The sequence below is a fragment of the Schistocerca gregaria genome, chromosome X (genome assembly GCF_023897955.1).
Source record: "Schistocerca gregaria isolate iqSchGreg1 chromosome X, iqSchGreg1.2, whole genome shotgun sequence".
NCBI classification, from domain to species: Eukaryota; Metazoa; Arthropoda; class Insecta; order Orthoptera; family Acrididae; genus Schistocerca; species Schistocerca gregaria.
In genome coordinates this window covers 663,988,566-664,007,522 of record NC_064931.1, presented here as the reverse complement: position 1 = coordinate 664,007,522, position 18,957 = coordinate 663,988,566, and the positions used below count along the sequence as shown (strand labels likewise).

Genomic DNA, 18,957 nt, shown 5'->3' with positions numbered 1-18,957 from the left:
ATTACTACCATACGTTCCGGTGACTGACACCACTGCGGGTTCGCAGTTAGTCACGAGCTTTTCTTGCCGCTAAAGATGCCGTTACGGTATTCCGATTTTCGAAATATTATCAATGTGAACTGTATATAAATAATGTTAGCTACTTAAACTACCTATGAAGTAAATATGCTAAATATTGCAACCAAAATAAAAATCTTTAGAAATACTTTATTTATAGCTTTTACAAAAGCATAACGACTAACACAATTCTAACACGCAAGATGGAATCTGGTTTAATATTAGATAGTCAAGATTTATTTCTTTGGTTGCACGACATCACAGCCGCAGAAGGATTTAGAAATCTATTGCTCACCAACTTGGCTGCCTGACTGGTTGATCATTGAACGGGAAGACGAGCGACGTAGTAAAACCTCCAGCCCAAAATCGTCACGATGCATACAAACATTATACAAAATTTTAAAACGTTTACCGCCCTCGTCACATCATTTGCTCAAATAGAGGTCATATACCCCTACTTAAGTTTGCTTTGAACCCTCATATCAAAACATAAAACGCACAATTAACATATGCTTTTTGGATGGCTCTGAGCACTATGGGACTTAACTTCCAAGGTCATCAGTCCCCTAGAACTTAGAACAACTTAAACCTAACTAACCTAAGGACAGCACACACATCCATGCCCGAGGCAGGATTCGAACCTGCGACCGTAGCTGTCGCGAGGTTCCAGACTGTAGCGCCTAGAACCGCTCGGCCACCGAAGCCGGCATATGCTTTTTCCTAAATAATTCCAGGCTATTGCCGGGATGGTTCCTTTGAAAAGAGCACGGCCTAGTTCCTTCCCCAGCCTTTCGTAATCCGGGCCAGTGCTGTCAACGGGACGATAAAGACTAATTTTCTTTGAAAATGTGGCGTACGTCAAAAGCATTACAGGCAGGTACGTCTTTCTGCTGAAGAACAGACATGCGTGAGTGAACTGTGACCTATGCAGTGTGATTCATCACACCTTTGTAACCGGGAGGATCACGACGATCGGATCATTGCTTTCACCACCACAGCTTCTTGTCCATCAGCTCCAGCATCTAGTTTTCCCTTTGGTACATGAGCGTCTGGCTCAGTAGCGAAATTACGTCCAGTATGATTGTTTCACTTTACAGTAAGGTGTGTTTGAAAGTAAGTGGTAGCTTAAAATGTGTGACGGGCTGTGTCTCTAACCCAAAATATTGCCTTGTAGGCGCGAGGGCGGGTCGTGAGTAGTACTCGGATAGCTCAGTCGGTAATTCCCCATGAAGCGCAAGGTTGTGAACTGGTGTCCCTTTCCGGCAAATACTTTTAATGCATCAGGAAGATTCAGTGAGATTACTGCCAGTAGGGGAATAGCACAATGTTCAATTATGTCTTCTATGATGACTCCTCCGCTCCTGTATCACTTTCTTTGTTCACCTTTTTTTCTCTTCTGCTACCCAACTGAATGCAACAACCTTATATGATGGTTCCAGAAAGTAAAAGCAGTCGGTACGAGTGAACTCTGGGTCATTTTCTCTGTTGGGTACACATTATGAATGGTCTGAACAGAGTTAAGAATATCTTAAAAGATAAGTTCCTTTACTCGATTGTGTCTCACCTGCTCCAGTGCCTTCAGGACAACTTGAACTCTGTTCAATGAAAATATCTGATAGGCGAATTCTTAAGATGAAATCAGGAAATGTGTGCAGCTGAGAGTATCGCCCTCCTCTGTTCCACACACATACACTATGAAATTGAGGTACTTTTCTACAATATTATAAGATAAAGGCATAAAATTCACATTTTTCATTATTTTGCTTTCGGAAATTCGTCATAGCTAGAACAATTCTGAATCTCCTTGGAAACCAAGGAGTTGACTTGCTCCAACATTGACTTAAAACATCGATATTCGCCGTACCCATTTCTGAAAGACAGCTCTAGTTCCAAAGAGGTAGTGAGTCACTCCATGGGCGAACGAACAATGGTATGGATTATATTTTTTCGCGCTTGTTGCTTACAATTGCCGCCTGATGTGAAGTGGCAACTCACGACACTCATCACAAAAGCTTTGCGATCAGCCTAACTACCTTATCGCGGAATGTATCCAAAACCTTCAGGCATGACGGTGTAGCACAGCAGTACCTCGGTTCTAAAAAACGAGAGCAGACAAGCAGGGTCTGCTACAGAAATTCAGTGCCCAATGCACTTTAATATACAGTACCTGAAGAAGAAGAAGAAGAAGAAGAAGAAGAAGAATGAAGCATCTAGAACACATGGTCGGATGTCAATGTAACTCTGTGCACGTACACATCATCGGCGCGTATGTAAATGATTAGAACTGAAATTCTCAGTGACAGCTAGAATGGACATAAGGGTGCATTAGTGTTGTTACTTGTCCTGGTAGGGTATGTAAGGGGCGAGAAAGACATTACATGTTGAGTAACCATTGAAGGACATGGAGATGCCGTGTACTCGTTACTCGTGTGAGGCAGCGTTATCAGCACTTGACACAGATTGTCAAGATTCATTGTGAGTCTTCAGTCTCCATTTGGCCTGCTGGTCGAATCGAACAATATACTGACTTGTGGGGCATTCTGGTGCGACGGTAGCCCACAGTTGAACTGAATGGGAACGTGAGGGCTGGCAAACTCGTCGTCAAAGTTTTGGCTGATCATGTATAACTACCACAAGGGAGGATGGCCATATTGCACCCCAAATACGTCATAACCCCTCCACATACGTGCCTACCATTCGAGTACAGGTAAAGGACTCCCTGAAACATTCTGTGTCATCCCGCGCCATTAGTTGGAGACTAGTAGCAGCCACACTAGAGTACGCAGCTCGTGGTCTAGTGGCTAGGTTGGGGTTTTCTATGCCCGGGGACTGGGTGTTTGTGTTGTCCTCATAATTTCATCATCATCATCATCATCATCATCATCATCATCATCATCATCATCATCATCATCATTCGTGAAAGTGGCTCGATTGGTCTGCGTAAAAAAAAAAATATGGACTGTGTAAAACTTGGGACTTTGTACAGACGCTGATGACCGCGCAGTTGAGCGCCCCACAAACCAATCACCACCACCACCACCACCACCACCACCACCACCACCACCATCATCCAGACTACGGTACCGTCCCATATGTAGGCTGTCATTAGCACTGTAACACAAACGGTTGCGTTAGGAGTGTTGCCATGACCGGAAAGCCTGGGCTGCGAATGGGAGTGAAGACTAACACAATAAAATGTGCATTAAAATCCCCACAAAGGTGGAACGGGTGTTGTAGCCGTGTGATATGATAGGGCAGATCTCTCTTATCTAGACCACAGTTAAAGGAAAGATATATTCACCTTGCGGCCTATGAACTATATAGCAACTGTCTGCATGTCGGTGTGGAGGGAAAGATATGAGTCACGATGCGTATCATCCATACAGACAGTAGCGCCACTTCTCGCAACTGTAATCGTGTTTCTTGCGCAGACTATAATTACTTGACATTGGGGTCTCTCTTGCAGAAGCACACACAAGAACAAAGCTTTCCCACGCTCTAGAAGTCGCAATTAATCCACACGCTACGTGCATACACTGATACTCCAATCTAATATTGCAGCTACACTGCCTGACAAAAAGTGAAGCACCCAGACGCCGTGGTAGCATGTCAATGTGACTTCGCGCACTTACAAACCATCGGCGGTTATGTAAACAGAGCCGCAATTCCTTGTAACAGATAGAACTGCCACCAGAGTGCACTGGTGTTCTTCGCGTGTAGTTAGGAGGCCTGGCACGATTTAAGCGTGTAAGGGGCCTGAACAGCGCCAGATTCTCAGTGATTACTGAAGGACGCGGAGATGGCGCGTACCCGTCAGAGACGGCGTTGTTAGCGACCAAAAGAATTTGAAATGGGCCTCATTGTATATTTCCGTCTGGCCGGCAGGTCGAATCGTGTAATGTCCAGATTTGTGGGGCATTCGGATGTGACAGTGGCTCGATGTTGGACTACATCAGAACGTGATGGCAGGCATACTTGTTATCAATTAAGGTTCTAGTCGACCAGGTCCGTCAGAAAATCACAAGGAATGACTTTACATCTACATCTACATTTATACTCCGCAAGCCACCCAACGGTGTGTGGCGGAGGTGCACCAAGCACGTCGTATCGCCTTCGTATCTGCACTTGTCATCTGAGGACAAGTAATGGATTCCTGCAACACAGCGTGTCATTCCGAGCCGTTGGTCGGAGACTAGCAGCAACCGGAATAGACAGCTACTGTCCCAAGTGTAGGATGCCGTAAACACCGCGACATAGACGATCGCATCTGGTGTGGTGTGGTACCTTGTCCGGTAAGCATGCTCTACAAACGAACGGTGTCGTACTGTGTCCAGCGATTAATTGCGGATCTGCACCACCCTCGGATGACCAACGTCGGCGAGTACAGCGGCGGCCTTGGTAGAGGTTCCATCCCTCGAATGCTTTGGAGACGCTACCTGTGTCATATGAGTACAGGTTTCGGCTGGTGGGGACTGAGGGAACTTTGGCGGCACAACGCTACATCACGGACATCCTGCGTCTTCATGTTCTTCGCAAATTGATTTGATTTTATAATTACTGAAATAACACCTCGTACTCTGTCACCACGTGAAATTTCACTTCGTTTCTACCTCCCCGTGTGGGTGTTTCACTTTTGTCACGCAATGTATTTTAGTGGTGTTTTTTTTTCTTTGTTTACACCCCTGTCTTACCGTCAACGGCGAAATTCTGTGGTATAGAGCGGTTCCATTTGAGGGTTTTGTTAGTTTCCTAAGGAAGACAAACGACCTCGTTTCGTATAGTATAGGGACCAGCTCATTACGACAGAGGCAACGAGACATGCTCTAACAAACTCGGGCATCAATTTTCGATTAACACTTCCGTTTCATTAGCAACCCGCCTACACTTACCACAAGCTTCTTGGTCATTACAATTTTTAATATAGGTTGGTGATTTAGGGCTGTTGCACCTTCCTGCAGAAAAAGATCCCTGTAATAAATTCAGGGACTATGAATGGTTAGGAAATTAACACAATACCGATGACTTGGACTCACCGATTACTTAGTTCGAAATACTTTTAGCATCGCCGATACCAGCATAATCGCATTCTGGCTACTGTTCGCTTTTGTCACGTTGCATGATGTCCTTGCAGGTCACGACAACGTTTCTGTAAATAAGCGCGTTCTCTAAGGTGCTCAGCGTTTAAAAACGTGGTTTCTGTAAGTGGAGTCCCATTTCCAAGTTTTCGCATGAATTAAAGTTTTCAATATTTTCCTGATACGAGACGAAGGGCATCTCAAAAAGTCTTACACCAGTTAGAGCTGGTACGAAATATAACATAAACTAGCAAACAAACCGCTACTGTTAAATTTAACTAGAGTACACAGATTATCAGTACAGAACTTCCGTAAAATTTGTTTTGTGAAGTATATTCTAACATTTAACTGATGATAATTTTGTCAAAGCGAATCCTCATGTTAAGAAGCACATAAAATGTGCTTAGAACAGACGCTAAAATTGCATACCACTGCTTTTAGTCATGCTCCAGATTACTCTAACATTACTACTCATCCCCACCAAACGAAGAAAAAAAAATGTAGGCGTTAGGAAATTATGTCTTCGCAAGGTTCGAAGGTGAGCACGATCGTAATTTGCCGCTGTCGCTGCCCCCCCCCCCCCCCCCTCCCCCCTTACATGTAGCAGCTTGTGGCAGGAACGCCTAATGGAAACTCGTGGTCTTCTATGCAGCAGACCGTGACATACGCTTCCACAGCCGCTGCGATCCAAACAGCACGAGACCAACGGTCACGAGAGTACACAGCGCAGCACAATTTTCCGTTGGCGTAAAATGTTCAAAAAATTCCATTACGTGTAGTTAAGTACATGCGTGTTATTGAAACAATAATATTTAGTGAAACCTTTGAAAATTTATCCTTAACACGGAAACGAGCAACTAAAATGAGTACAGTACAACTAGCCTTCGGCTGAAATCGACCGATTAAATATGCTGCGAACGAGAACATTGGCTACGCTAACGTCAGTCTGTTACAACTACCTTTGCTTGATATTCACATTGACAAATTATGACCGCCCAACATAACCCAGACTTCGGGCTACGCTACAAACCAAAGTACCACCACAATCAAATCGACTGATTTCAGCCTATCGCCAGTTGTGCCGTACGCATTTTTTGCGACTCGAAACAGGGAATGGAGTTGGTGTGCGAGGCCACATAAGAGGACATCCAATTATGACGCTCACATCAATTTTGAAGAGATTGGGAAGTTCTGCACTGATCTCTTCCAGGCACAATCTCTAAACCTACAACACACTTGACACAAAATAGATAAACTTCGACAACGCGACAAGCCCCTACAGCGAAGTCTATCCAGGCAACCACCTTATTACAACCGAAGAGTTCTATGATAGATGGGAAGAAGAGAAAGCCTCGTTTGGTCTATTACAATGGTGAAGAGTGCTTTGATGCAATGTGTTGTGTTAATATATATTTGCGAAAGTAGTTTCAACTCCCCGTTATCTGGCTCCCCAATTCCTGCATAATTGTGCTATATAGTAGGTTTGGCACATATTGGAGGCAAGTGCGAATATTTCCTCGCTGCAAAATTTATCTGAGGTTCTATTGTTTGTCCGTAAATTTCCTGTGTTGTATCATACTCCACTGGGATTCTTTATTACATTATTTCCCAGAGCTACTTTGTTATGCATTAGTGTGTACTACTTGCTACATTTCTTTGTTTTCCTACTTTATGTTGTACCTTGTGTAGTATTTTCAAGGTGAATCTATGAACCGCATGGTATTATGACCGTTCTGTTCAATATTTTCTCTATTTCACAACAGAAATGATTCCAGACAACATTACCCAATAAATATTCAGTGTATTAAGTGTCGACTCATGTATATACATAAGAAATATGTTCACAGCGATGTCAGAACTGACGGGAGCAGTAAGAATACAGCACCGTTGGCTATATTAAGTTAGGTTCTTTAGTTGTGCAGGGAATTTACACAGATTACCTGTTATTCGTTGTATACCTCTTACTGGACAGTTGCGTCCATTTATGTATGGTAGAACTACCACTGTTGTTCCAGCTGCCGAATGCCGAACCGAAGTTTACAAAGCATCACAATGAAGGACGAAAAGCTACTAATGTGCGTATTCAAATCTGCGTGTAGCCCACATTACGGTGATTTTGTAGTTTGACTATTCAGCATTGTACTTACCGTTAATTACAATTAAGTTCTTTATTTCGGGCATGAATCTTTGCCTTTCTACCTCACATGCTTTTTTAAAGAGAATGTTTTTGGTTATTCTTGTGTTCAATTAAAATGCATATACCACAAATTCTGGGTTCCTACAACACCAAATTTTGAAAGTTGTTTCATATCAGTTTCTTACCAGTATCGTTTGAATTTTTCCTTCATGTTTTCGTGTGAATAGCTACTGAATTTGATGTGTATTGGTTGATTTTATTTAAAAAATATTGTTTGGCCCAATTTTTGAATACATATCCGACATTACGTGTCCTGATACCTTGCTGTCCCACTGCAGTCGTTATTTAACCGACGAAATAGGCTTCATCGATCCTATTAAAAGTATTCCTGGTTTTAGGTTAAACACTTTAGCATAAACCTTTCGAGATATTAGAAATTAAAATATTCTGCAGATGATTTTAACTGTTTGTCCTAAGAGTAAACGGGGTAACAGGCGAGAACTACAGTAGAGATGAAGTAATAAAGTTCTAATCAACTTCACGTCTGTTATAGAAAGACAGTTGTTTTCCATATAGGACTAAGTTGAATTCTTAAACTGAATACAAAATCTTGAATAACCTGACAAAACGCACTGCTTATGTGGCAATACCGCGGAAACTGTAGGGAATGATTTTCTTCATGTGAAGACTGCGTTGAGTAGTTTTTTTGAACGACTAAGACCAAATAACATCTGAGAACGATTATTTCTGACTACTATTTTTTTCAGCTGCAAAGTATTGTGCTTCAATTCAATGTGGTGTAATAGTTGTCATATTAGTCTCAACGATGCGCATGATTCCTGCTACACAGACTAACTCCTGCCTACTGGCTCCCCCTGCTAAATAATACCTATCCACCACAAATTCGCAGAACTGAGACCATACCAGCAGATTACCTCAAAAAACAAGAAAATAAGGAACTATCCATTCACCACGACATACACGTCTTACGTAGAAACAGGCTTCGTTCGGGACACTCGCCAATAATGCCCGCTGGACAACTAGCTACAAGTAGCACCAAAGGAAGATATCTCTCGAACAAGAACTGCCAACACATCGGAAATGGTCCGAGAAATATAACTGTAACATTTTAGATGTCTAACCTGATAAGAAACTGTGGGTCAGCTTAGATAGAATCCGCACTGGATGTGGTCTACATCTACATCATACGCCGCAAGCGGACGCTGTGTACAGTTCTCCCTTCTATTCCAGTCTCGTATTGTTCGTGGAAAGAAAGATTGTCGGTATGCTTCTGTGTGGGCTCATCTCTCTGATTTTATCCTCATGGTCTCTTCGCGAGATATACTTAGGAGGGAGCAATATAGTGCTTGACTATGTTCTCGAAACTTTAACAAAAGCCCGTACCGAGCTACTGAGAGTCTCTCCTGCAGAGTCATCCACTGGAGTTTATCATCTCCGTAACGCTTTCGCGATTACTAAATGATCCTGAAACGAAGCGCGCTGCTCTCCGTTGGATCTTCTCTTCTATCAACCCTATCTGGTACGGATCCCACGCCGGTGAGCAGTATTCAAGCAGTGGGCGAACAAGTCTACTGTAACCTACTTCCTTTGTTTTCCGACTGCATTTCCTTAGGATTCTTCCAATGAATCTCAGTCTGGCATCTGCTTTACTGACGATGAATTTTATATGGTCATTCCATTTTAAATCACTCCTAATGCCTACTCCCAGATAATTTATGGAATTAACTGATTCCAATCGCTGATCTGCTATATTGTAGCTAAATGATAAACGATTTTTCTTTTTATGTACTCGCAGCACATCACACTTCTCTACATTGATTCAATTGCCATTCCCTGCACCATGCGTCAATTCATTGCAGATCCTTCTGTATTTCAGTACAATTTTCCATTGTTACAACCTCTCGATATACTACAGCATCACCCACAAAAAGTCTCAGTGATCTTCCAAGGTTGTCCACAAGGTCATTTATATGTATTGTGAATAGCAACGGTCGGTGCTCTGACTCACAATATAAATGGAGTATTGTGGAATCTCCGAGTTGTAACTGATGCATTGAAACAATCTATCAGGCATATAAGAAAGGAGTGCGTTTTACGATGCTATAAGTGCACGTAGAACTATTTTGTGAATGCCACTGCTACAGCGGTGGAATGGACTAGAATTTAGGCTCTAATATTTAGTAGACTTAGTTTTGTTTTATGCAATGATATTCATTACATATTATAAATGCACTGCACGTGTATGTCGTAAGAATGAATGACGACACACACATGCAGTTTAGTCCCTTTAATCCCCAAACCAACCAACCCAATTCGAACGTAGTTCTCTAAGCAACACACTGCACGTCGCTTAAATTCATCCGCTGGAAATATTTTATCCCGATTTATAGTCATAGAAAGAACACAGTCATGTGGATCAAGTGCTATAAGTCTGACGCCAGCTACAGCTCAGTCATTACAAACTTTTGAGCATTGTACTGTAACGCTGAGGGAAGAACCAACCGCTGTGGAACTGTGTTTCCAGGCTCCTTAGCGACTTCAGCAGGGCACTATTTTGCCTACTCTATCCCAAGAGCAGCTTTATCGAAGGGCATGTAACTCGTATAGCACTGTGCTCTGACGTAACGACCAGTAACTTCTTGAAAGAGCTGCAGTTTCATACTAGAAAAGATGTCCCCCCACTTCCACACAGTCACCTCTGGTTTTCTGACTTGGCTGGAATACCGTAGCAAGAGAGCTCTGACTTGTACTCGCACAGCAAGATGCACCGCTATTATTTTTCTTAAGCATTTATTGCAATTACTGGACATGATGTATCATTTGCTCTTTTCTCTCAGAGTGCAGCACCCCACAAAGTATCTTCACTTTAACGAGATCAGGCAGTGGTGTGCGCTGTACGTGTAGACAGGTGCAGAGTTTCCAGTCTCATGATACACACTGGCCTTCCTCGTCTAATTTTCCAACGGCAACAGTGTTTTTTGCAGTGGCCATTTAAGACTAAACTGGGCGCAGAGTGGAGGAGAGAAGGTGTCTAGATGTTGAAGTTAGCACTCCAGCTGTCTGAATCAGGCAACCGATACTGAGATGCGGACTTTATTTCCGAAGGAGTGTTCCGCTCTCAGCTATGACGTTTTTGGCTGCAGAACTGTTTTTTAATCTTTCTCCCTTACCGATTAATTCAGTCATGTCGACATTATGATGTTAATAACTCCACGTACCTCGCCGCATTCAGTGCTTACTTTTTTCCATCTTTTTCTGTCTCGCCACAGTTACACGGCGGTCCCTACAACGCTGTGAGCGATTACCAAAAGCTGTAACATCTGATGAGCCGCTACACGATTTGAAGCAGGTAACGTTCAAATTGTTCAAATGGCTCTGAGCACTATGGAACTTAATGGTCATCAGTCCCCCAGAACTTAGAACTACTTAAACCTAAGTAACCTAAGGACATCACACACATCAATGCCCGAGGCAGGATTCGAACCTGCGACCGTAGTGGTCGCGCGGTTCCAGACTGTAGCGCCTAGAACCGCTCGGGCACCCCGGCCGGCGCAGGTAACGTGAAAATAAAAATTCCACCATTACGAAAGGTGACTAGTTGCAGCCAGTTCTGGAAGCCTTAATTCATCACAGATGCAGTGATTCCATCCATAATGCATAAAAGCTTGGTAGCTAAAGCTTCCGCCTACAGTATGATGAAACAGTTACAAGCGCGTAAACAGGGAAGTTGTGATTTTTTATTCTTATAATGCATTACATAGCTTCACTAGAACCTGTTTCTCGTGCTGTCATTTTTATGCAACAAATTTAATTTCTCTCTTATGAAGTGAATAAATTTACGTTTTAGCATGTCTGAAATGACAGATTTGTAAAAGTGTCTCGTTGACAACTTCGGAACATCATGTTCGCCAATTTTTAAGTATGGGTTATCTGGCAGATATGAAGTCGAATAACTGAATAAATCATCTCCCGCGTTCAGTGGAGGAAAGTTCCCATGAGAAACTAAGTATTTATTGCTGCGTGAAATGAATAATACCAGTGTAAAATAAACAAATCGGAGAAATTACATGCAGCTGTTTGCTCCTTATAAAGTGTACTGAGAGGGGTGGGTGTACGAAAAGCCTAAAAATAAAATGCTGTTTGTGAAAAACGAGTATTTGCACTTCTAATTTTCTCTATGGTCCTTGCACACTATACATTTTGCAGTAATATATTCTTCGAAAGCTACCTAGAGAAAGGTGATCGGTAGCTAAAATTTTCTTTCTCGCGAACCACAATGTCTTCTTTGCCGAGTCTTCCATTGAAATTTCTTCTGCATCTGTAATGCGTAGCCGTGGTGGTCTAGCAGTTAAAATACTGAACTCCAGCTTTGGAGTTCCCGGTTTCAATCCCAGGCGGGCGTGGGGGTTTTTCCTCGTCCCTTCTCCACGACATTTCCAGGTCCACTCGGCCTATCAAAATGAGTGCGGGGGATAAAAGCAGGGGCGCTAGCAGAGGGAGGCCAGTGGGGAAGGGAGCAGCTGCCCCTCGTGAAATTTCATTTAATTTACGAATATAGGAAAAGGCCTGTAACTGTAGGGCTCGGATATTTATTACCTAAAATACCTGGGAAATTATCACAAAAACTGGACAAGTGCGAGTAGGAGCACGCTGTGAGGGTTCCGTACAAACCTAATTACGCATATAGACCTCATCTATAGGTTTTGGTGAATGAGATAGTCAAAATATGTGACAATGGCCGTATCTTTTGATTGCACTGACTTAAAAACTTAAATTTTTCACACCACCAAGGGACGGAAGACCTTAGTATTTGACGCAACGCCGGCCGGTGTGGCCGTGCGGTTCTAGGCGCTTCAGTCTGGAACCGCGTGACCGCTACCGTCGCAGGTTCGAATCCTGCCTCGGGCATGGATGTGTGTGATGTCCTTAGGTTAGTTAGGTTTAAGTAGTTCTAACTTCTAGGGGACTGATGACCACAGATGTCAAGTCCCATAGTGCTCAGAGCCATTTGACTTTCAACTGGATATCTCTACCTATTCCTGAGAAAGAGGGTCTTACAGACAGACAGAAAACCAAGTGATCCTAAGAAGATTCAGTTTTTAAAACTCAGCTGTAGAAATCCCTAAAATGTCGTAATGATACAAAACACGTAATGTGAGCTACAAAATAAACTAGAGCAATGAAAAGTTTTATAGGTGGTTCAATCGAACTTACAAAAAGGATATTTAAAATTCCTACGTTCTCTTTAAGAAATTTCATTCTTTGAAGACATACGAGAATTATTGTATAACAATGTTAGAGCTGTTGCAGTGTATGACGGCAGAGGTCCTTGAAGGTTAGGGAATGTCTTGTCGGACAACACGTGTTTGTAATTAAATCTTTCGTAACTTGCTGAAAGAACTTAAGCGTGAACGGCACTTTGCTATTTTCCTTTAGTTTTATGAACTAATCTAAAATGTAGACACATGAATATCTATATTTCACAAATCGACATTATGTTTGGTACAGTATGGATACAAAATATCGCTTTTGTGAATCGACAATGACAATAAGTAGATGAACTATCAATTTATTTTCAACATAAATTCCTGAACAACACTTTAATTTTAAGAATGACATATTTGAAACATTACAGTACGGTATCTATACGACGAAAAATGCAAATTTAAATTTCTATAGTCACCATTTCTTAATATAGATTGTAAGTTCCTTACACAATTTTGTTCTTATTGCGTCTAAAGAATTTTAAATCTTATTTGAAAGACTATTCGTATTAGAGTATTTGAAGACTATTGCTCTATAAGGCAAGGGAAAGTCTGTGGCACAAGCCCATCACCAGGGTATTGCCCTCACTGCAGGTACAATGCAGTCTTGTCGCCGCAGCACTAGGAGGGGGAGGGTGGCAGACAAAGGATATCCATAATCTTATGCTCTTTTTGCACTTAGTATCAAATTAGTAACAAAGATGTGACATCATTTAAAACAATATATAATTTACTAGTTAAGGTTTTTGTCACGGATAAAGATTTTTATTGCTGACTAGTTTCGAACATCTTCGTTCATTTTCAAACCATTACCTGTATTTGCAATGTTTGACTGCAGATAATTTCGATGGAATATATAATAGATTTGTTGTCATATGCTACTGTGACAACCTTTGTTAATAAATTATAAGTAGTGTTGCGGATCCTTATAGCAGCGTAATGTTGTAAGTGCGTTAGTACTTTCATAACAATTCGCCAGTCGCATCATCCTCACAAGCGAAATACACAATATTTATGACTGACATCTGATCTATGTTTTGCTCCAACTGACATGGAAAGCTGCTGGCGCCTGTGGATAAAAGGCAGCCGGAGCAATGGGCTACCCACCCCTCCCCCTCTTACCGTTAGTGCCCTCCTAGAAGGGCTGCACTGCCTGCAGTTAGGCCGCTTGCGCCGTAAACTTTGCCGTTACCTATGTAGTGTACTCGTCGAGATCTCGAAGTTATGGGAAACTTAACTCTGAATGACTAGACGAGTGTTCGAAGCGTCTACAAGAGGATGGCATTAAACACTGCAAGATCCTGACCACTATTCTCGGGCGCAGCCCAGGTTTCTGGGTTCCTCATCAAGTTAAAACAAAAAGAGCTGGTACTTAGATGGGTTATAGAGCTGTAACCAGCCCGACTTGTCAGAACAAGATTATTAAAAATATATCAAGGAAACTTTAGAGAATTAGTATTGGACTTGGTACGAAGTTAATCAAGTGCTTCGGACGAACCTCTCACACAAGTTAGAATAAGAGGGCGAGCAGGAAACGTACAGAGGCTGACAGACAATCATACCTCACATCACCACTTCTCAAATGGTTTAAATGGCTCTGAGCACTATGGGACTTAACATCTATGGTCATCAGACCCCCCCCCCCCCCCACACCCGGGTTCCCGGGTTCGATTCCCGGCGGGGTAAGGGATTTTCTCTGCCTCGTAATGGCTGGGTGTTGTGTATTGATCTTAGGTTAGTTAGGTTTAAGTAGTTCTAAGTTCTAGGGGACTGATGACCATAGATGTTAAGTCCCATAGTGCTCAGAGCCATTTGAACCATTCATCAGTAGCCTAGAACTTAGAACTACTTAAACCTAACTAACCTAAGGACAACACACAACACCCAGCCATCACGAGGCAGAGAAAATCACTGACCCCGCCGGGAATCGAACCCGGGAACCCACCACTTCTCCTCCTCCCAACAACTACAGTCGCGGGTGGTTCAGGAAACTTCACTACTACTACTACTACTACTACTACTACTACTAGTAGTAGTAGTAGTAGTAGTATTAGTAGTAGTAGTTTTAGTACTCGAAATTCTGTATTAAGACAATACGAAAAAAGCCCTATGAAGGAATCCCGCATTGCAGTTCTGAGCATTGCTTTTGAAGGGTCGAATGTCCGTCACTACAACTGGGTGGACAGAGTAATTGACCGTGATACAAGACGCCCGAGTTCGAATCCCGGCCGGGTTGGAGATTTTTCTCCTATCAGGGACTGGGTGTTTTTCATTATCCCCAACATCATCGACACGCAAGTCGTCAAACTGTCGTCAAAAGACATGCACCAGACGGCCGAACTCCCCGAAAGTTGACTTACGGCCAAAATATGCCACACGGACATTTCATTTCATTTCTTTGGCCGAATGTCTACATGTCGTGTGGATAATTCAAGTGTGTTCGGTGAAGTGTTGTTATGAATAAGTATGGAAATGAGGCGAGAAAGAGAAACCCTTAGCTTAGTATGCAGCCTACCAAGACTAACACGCTCATGCGACGGAGGAATCACCAATAGTCTGACATCTTCCCTCCACGATACGGAGTGACGTGGTGTAATGGTTAAGTCTTTGTATTCTGGAGAAACAGTATCTAAATGATCATATATTCGCGGCTCAAAGACTGATCCATAAAATTTCGGGCGTGCAGCCGCATAATTTCGACTTCTAATATTTCGGCTGAACACAGTCCAGCCATCTTCAGTCACTTCGGCTCAGTCTGAAGATGGCTGGACGGTATTCAGCCGAAGTATTAGAAGCCGAATTTATGCGGCTGCACACCCGAAATTTTATGGATCAGTATCTAAATCCTCGTCCAGTCAAAGATTTAGGATTTCTGTGGTTTATCTTCACCACATTAAGCAAATAGTGAGCTGATTTCTTAAAAGAAAAAGACTATTTCATTCTCGTTCAAGCTGAGCTTATATTCAGTCTAATGCCCTGTGGTTTACGGAACTTTTGCCTTATATTTTACGGATAGATTTGAGATTTAAACGACCGCACTGGGGCAAGACCTGATCAGGAATTTTACGCTGTTACATCTGCTTCCTTTGCTGGTCACGTTATCGTGACGAAGTATTCGTCCACCACCACGATTCGAAACGGGTGCTTCCAGGCGAGTAGGTTTTTTCAGACAAGAAGTCTTGCTATAATCACTTACTATTCTCCTTGGGCGTATTCAGTGTTTAAGAGCTGTCTTACAGGTCATGGTTTTGGTGAAAATTCGCTTTTTGTATTTAACATCTACTTGCATTAACAAGCAGGAACTAAAAATGTTGTCTGACTATGGCCTCCCGTCGGGTAGACCGTTCGCCGGGTCCAAGTCTTTCGATTTGACGCCACTTCGGCGACTTGCGCGTCGAACAAGCAGGAACTGACTGAAGGGCAACACCACGGCGGTCTATGTTTAGTATCAGCGTCTGTTATCACATACTGTCATTTCTAAGCATACTTTGCATAAAATTTAGCGCAAAGCCTTAATTGTTTCGATCATATATGAACTCTGTTAACGACTTGATGCTTGGGTGAACAAGGAACGTAAATGGTGACCTAAGGCTACAATTCTGAATGGTTTTCAGGAATTTTTATCATTTAAGAAGAGAACCACTGTTGTGATATGCGAAGACGTACATAACTACGTGTGAATTAGGGAAATAAGAGGCAGATACACTCGAGAAATCTAGACCAGATAGATTTGGCTTTGAATTTTATATTGAGTTCGTAGCAAATAGGCCACATGTGGAGTTGACATCTCGCAACAGTACTGCATTCCAAGTGACTAAGAACACCAGTCTTATCCGTTTCCAAAGAAAATCGTACGACAAACCCACAAATCAGCATAGATTTCGGAAATGTCACAGGTGTAAAGTAAATCAGTTTCTCGTTCCCGCAACGGTCGATCAATCTCTTTTGAATGGAAATCATGGTTTTAATTTTAAGCTCCTATAAACTCACATTTTTAAGGTTCAATGTTTTTAGTACCATTATAGTTCAGGTTTTTTCTATCCATTCCTCCGTATCACTGCGTAAGGATTTTGTTGACAACATCCTGTCAATCACGTACGGACAAAGCCAAAGATGTTCTCGTACGTACTTTGGTGTCAAAGACTTCAATATTATTGAACCAAAGAAGCATAGACAGTATCGTTGTATGTCTTGGCGCAATCAGTTAGCATTTTATTTCAGTAAAAGAGCGCAGTGTAATACTCAGAAGGAAACCTCTTTTGACCGTTCTTTCATGAGGTACCTCGAAATGAGAAAGTACTACTCAGAATGCTGCAGTCTCGTGTAGGCTATGGTTTGCAAGCGCACCTGATTTGTCTAGGGGTTTTTAGAAGCTCTTCCATTTGTAGTAAGATACTTAGAGGTCACTACCGCAAGTTAAACACTTATCTCTGCTACAACCCAATGCTTCGGTGCACGCCAATGCGTTCTTTTATTACACTAAAATATGTAGAAACAAGAATATATCTTAATTAGTTAACTCTGTCTTTAGAAATGAAAGACCGCTGCAACGAAGGGCTTAATACTTGCATTTTAAAGCTATACTATTCTTAGCTGGAAATAACTCATACCTACAAATTTTTTATATTACCCTTGTTAGCTGGCGTGGCACAAAATAACGCTGCCAGCGTTCCCGAAAGAATTGCTGCACGATAAATGTATTGATCCGTCTATGAAAACTGCAGAGTAATTCTCCCACTACTGTCGGGTACAGTCAGCCCTACAGTGCATGAATGCAGGTTACATGAATCACGTAAGATCCTTCTAGGCGCTTTTTTTTTGTCTATTACAGCTGTTGCTGCTACATTTCGTATTACTCTAAAAACAAACCACCGGCAACATCTGCCTTAACTATCGGATGGGCTGTTTCGGACTAGGAAACAATTGCGAACCAGCCCCGTTACTCCTTTTAACATAATATACTGTATTTGAAACATTACAGCAAACTCTATATAACCTGATTCTCATGCGGACCACCTTATTGTCATGCAGAAAGGATACGAAGCGAGTTCATTGAAACTGAATGGCCAATGGCAGCGTGGGCTTCCTCCATTCCCGGAAAAGCCAGTGACATACAGAAACGTCAGTAGTTCGGACGATCGTCTGCCCGTGAGGTTCTTTGATACTTCCTGCTGTACCTGTTCCACATCAAACTTACTGCACAGGTACCTGACGGAAGCTAATAGCAATTTCCTTAAAATGACGTCACAGGTTTACAATTTCCATTTTTACTTCAAGTCTAGAAAGTTGCTAAGAGTCGTCCGCTGACTGAGGGTCCTAATATTTGATTGCGTTATTCTGCGACAAACAACATTTATAATCACTTAATATTTAATCATTATTAAACTTATTTACTAAATATTAGTAAACAATAAGTGAATTACTGACTTATGAATTAAATGACTAAGGCAGAGAGATATCGCCAAACCTTAGACTCTTAGCAATCCTTAAATTACGTTACCGAGAGGTAATACAGATCAGCACTTTAAAAATTCTCTAGAAAATAGTAGTAATACTAAAATGCAACATTGTCGCCCGCTTAAAACCGAAGCTACATGAGGCAACGCGAAAGTGACATCGCTACATAGCTCGCTACGTAGACTTTGTCCTTTCTGCGGAGCATGCATATCATTTCTCACGAACACTAAAATATTTTCCTTACTACTCCGTAAAAATATCGTACAACTACAACAAAGTACTGTAAACATCTGAGACAGTGAAAAAGACTTTTGATCAATCATTCTGTTACTGAGATTCAACAAACAACTTTCTCCACTGTTGAAACAAGAATTTTTTGCTTTATAAAATCTCTCTCCTGCTAAAATGAGAAAACGAATCGCAAGTCGAATACGATTAAACGCAAACGCCGATTAATATCTAAGTAAACAATACAAAAAGCAGATCTTTCATTTCACGAAAATTGGTAAAAGTTACGTATTGTCAATGAAAAGACAGCAAATGTTTGTTGCATTTTAGCTGTAATCTTTAGCCATAGAAAGGAACTTCAGCAGTGTAAGATACGTACGATTGCTGCGGCGAACGCTCCCAGCCGACTACGACGTGCTGAATGTTACCTTCCCTCTCTCTCCACTTCACCTGTCCACGTAGGGCATGCAGGGGCGGGAGTGGAGTCAGTCGCACTGCATCAGTTCTCCCCACCCCAGTGCGCACCAGCCGGTGACGTCACGCGGTAAAAACTGACTTCCTTGGTTATTGATGCATAACCGCGTTTTCCAGTAAAATGCTGCATCTCCAAGTAAGATTTGACCTGTGCTTTCTAACATTTGAATGCATTATTGTTAGAAGCAGCCCGAAACTAAAAGGAGTTGTGTAATAGCTGTGCTGGGAGTCCATTTTCCTCAGA

At 42.1% G+C, this 18,957-nt stretch overlaps 1 long non-coding RNA gene across 1 annotated transcript in view; it reads right to left on the bottom strand.

Moving 5' to 3' along the window:
• Positions 1-18,736, bottom strand: part of LOC126299034 (uncharacterized) — a 261,272-nt gene extending 242,536 nt beyond the window's left edge. The window contains exon 1 of the long non-coding RNA XR_007552713.1: positions 18,619-18,736. This is a non-coding gene — a long non-coding RNA (uncharacterized LOC126299034). The remainder of the gene's footprint in view (positions 1-18,618) is intronic.
• Positions 18,737-18,957: the final 221 nt, after the last annotated feature.